At 42.1% G+C, this 3,359-nt stretch overlaps 1 non-coding gene across 1 annotated transcript; it reads left to right on the top strand.

The window, feature by feature from the left end:
- Nucleotides 1–177: 177 nt before the first annotated feature.
- On the top strand, nucleotides 178–249 carry TRNASTOP-UCA. The gene has a single exon. It is a non-coding gene; the product is annotated as a tRNA-Sec (tRNA).
- The last annotated feature ends 3,110 nt before the right edge of the window (nucleotides 250–3,359 follow it).

Below are 3,359 nucleotides of genomic sequence, written 5' to 3' on the forward strand. Positions count from 1 at the left end.
ATTCTTAAGATCTAGTAACTTGAGAAAAAAAAATGAAAAACTTGTTATTCAGTCACTCCTTTTAGAGAAAAACATTCTTACCTCACATAAAAACCTAACAGAATTTACAGAAGAATCTTCTTTCAATACAATGAACAAATACCACAAAGAGGCCAGCAATAAAAACACCAGAGAGCTGGGGGTATAGCTCAGTGGTAGAGCATTTGACTTCAGATCAAAAGGTCTCTGGTTCAACTCCAGGTGCCCCCTTCTCATTTTTAAAAAAATTTCTCAGGTAGCAAATGGAACCTATTGCTACTCAAAAATTAAACATTTTGCATACTACAAATAACATTGTTAACTCCATTCAGAAACATGAGTCAGACAGGAGATACCATTACTCAATTTTAAAAGCTCAGATTCTAAGTAACTGGCTGAAACGATAGGATGATTTAAATGGCATAATAGAGCTTAACCTTCCACTCCAAGATATATTACTTTTCAATAATATGTTCAATTTCCTGAAAAATGTATCATGCTGTCTTTAGGTAGCCATCACCTCACTGCAAAGCATTTGATCAGACAGCAAAAATATCTGCTGAAAATTATATTTCAACAGCACCAGGAACAAAGAAGCAACAAGATTCAAATCCAGAATTTCAGCCATGCATGTGCACTGAATGGCAATCTTACATGGTAAACTAATCCCTCTCACTCTTAAAAAAATTTATTTTTACAAGAAAAATAGATATAAACAATAGAATTAACCAAGTATAAGGCAGCCAAATCAAAATGACTTGGTCTTTTCAGATTTTAAAAACTGCAATGTAAGTTTTGGAAAATCAGAAGTTATGTTTCTTACAAGGACAAGGTGTTTATATCTTGCAACTTGGCCTTAAATCAATATATGTGGGTTGTGTGAACATAGACATTTGAGGGACCATGGTTAAACAAACTATATCTAGGGCATCTGCAATTAGATTTCTCCACTGGATCACAGGGAATGGAATGCTGGTTTGCAATTGTTTAGATCACTTCTCCTACTTTCAATAGCCCTCCCCTCAAAGTAGCACACGCTATTAGACAAGTGGAGGTGGTCATAAAACACTGGGAAAGAGCCAATATACTTCCCGCTACAATATTGGGAGGAAGTGTTAGATCTCCCCACTTTCCTGCCTCTTCCTCCCCGCTTCTGCTTTAAGAGAAACAATTGAAGGGGAGGAAGTAATACAACAGATCAAGGTAGGAAAAGATTCTTGGATTTAACAGAAGCTCTCTTGCCAATGCACTCAGCAATCTTCAAATCTGTTTTTGCTCAGAAATATTTCACAAGCCCTTGACTGGAGCATTTAAGTTCCTAACTCAAATGAACACCCTGATCTATAGCTTATATTTAACCATGTTTTATTGAATTAGCCCTATTGCCTGGATCCAGGCTGCAAAACACTGAACCATAAACTAACTACCTTGATGATTAGGACTCTTTCACATAGACATGTTAATGTCTCTTTCTCTGGTTTTTGAGTCGGAAGAAAGATATGCAAGCCCAATTTGCACTTCCCTGATAGCCGAGAACAATTTGTCTCAGTAACTAGGCTTATAAGTGAACCTATCCTTACCAATTTACTGTGGGAAAATTTAAGCCACTACTAGGTTCCTGTGGCTTTGTTTTCCCACTCATCCTAAGTCACCAGCCATTGGGAGAAGAAATCATCACCAGTGGGCTGGTGAAGTGCTTGAAGTGCTGTGAGATACCGCAGACTTAGATAAGTCTGAATGAGTGTATGGGACCAAGAGTTTACCCATCTTCTAAGGTGACTGAGTGACAGGTTGCTGGAGCAAAAATGCGTCACATTGATAACTGTCACACAGGCCATTTTTGAACATGGGCTACTGATCACCCAGAAGACTAATACATCTGGGTAGAAAACCCGGCTCAGTTGACAAATCAGTGAGGCAAACATGGATTGTGGAATGAACTCATATGTGTCATTCAGAAAGTTCCCTCCATCTAAATCCCTAACCCCACAGTGTTTTTGGACAAACTTTACTGTATTCATCTTATAGAGTGTTAGATATTCCCCCCTGCTGACAGGCTGCAAGAGGTTTCCACCAAGGTCCTCTCTTCCAGCGGGAACAGAGGATGGGTAATCTCATTGGCTGAGAGGTCTGACAGAGCCCTTTAAAAGCTTCCCAACCATTCCTCAGCCGGATGTTTACTTGACCTGTAATAAAGAGCTGTTGTTTTGTGTCTCCTTTACCTCATCTAACATAGAGGATTAGTTGACAGGTTTACTAGTCTTCCGGTCACTTGCCTAGGGTGGGGGGAGAACTGGCAGAGCTCTTATCAATTTTTTCCCAGCTCCCAAATATTCAAATTTATATATCATACTGAAAACTGTAATGTACTAATGGGGTAAAATTAGCACTGTCTCTTTTTCCCCCTTTAAATATTTTTCCCCACAGGCAAGTCTTGCAGTTCTGACAAGCATTAAATACATGTTCACTAAGGTCTAGAGGCCTTAAAGAAGTATAGCAACATTTGCAAGAAACCCCTTAATGTGATGCCTCTGTGGAAACCAGGCTCCTGGTTTCCCCAGCAACTCAAGTCAAATTGGACCTGGAGAGTAATCTTCCTAGATTCAGATGCCTAAGGAGTGTTTTGCACAATTATACCTGGGCCCCTAGCAAGGGCAATTCTAGGGTTGCAAGGCCTTCCTTACAGCTTCTAGGGGCTTAATCACCTCCCATTTGGTTGCAACTTGCAGTAGACAACTGCCCTTGGAGCTTCCATTAGTCCAGAATGCAGAGTTGTGATGGGAGTGTGGAAGTACTTCCCTGTAAAATACTTCTACTTTGAATGCTGTTCTACTTGCCAGTTTGCTTCTGGCTGCAAATGAAGGTGCTGACTGTCACCTTCAAAGCCTAATATGGATCAGGACCTGGTCACAGAGAAGACTTCCAGTGGCAGCTGCCCACTCTAAAACTAGCCTCAAAAGCTGCTCCAGCATCCCTAAAGCAGCACCTGCTGACCATTTACCCACGTCTCAAATATAGTCAGCTCTACACCCAGCTCCCAAGCCAGACAGCAGACAGCTTGTCTCCCTCCGCTCCTTTTCACACATAGCTCCTCCGAAGTTTCTTGGAGGGAGAGTGTGTGTCCTACAGTCCCAGCCCTGTATTGTCTCCACGTCTTCCTGCCCAATTTCTATCCCCCGTTTCCACCACGCATTCTGACGTCACTCAAGGGTTCCGCGGAGTCCCTCTTGTCCCCATCGAGAGAGTTTTCCAGCGAGAGGGAGGAGCTCGGCGGGGGTGGACTTAGCTTCTGACGCGGCACCTGCGGAGTCTATAAAGAGGGGCGGGGGCGAAGGCGCTTG

Source organism: Thamnophis elegans, chromosome Z, assembly GCF_009769535.1.
Source record: "Thamnophis elegans isolate rThaEle1 chromosome Z, rThaEle1.pri, whole genome shotgun sequence".
NCBI lineage: Eukaryota > Metazoa > Chordata > Lepidosauria > Squamata > Colubridae > Thamnophis > Thamnophis elegans.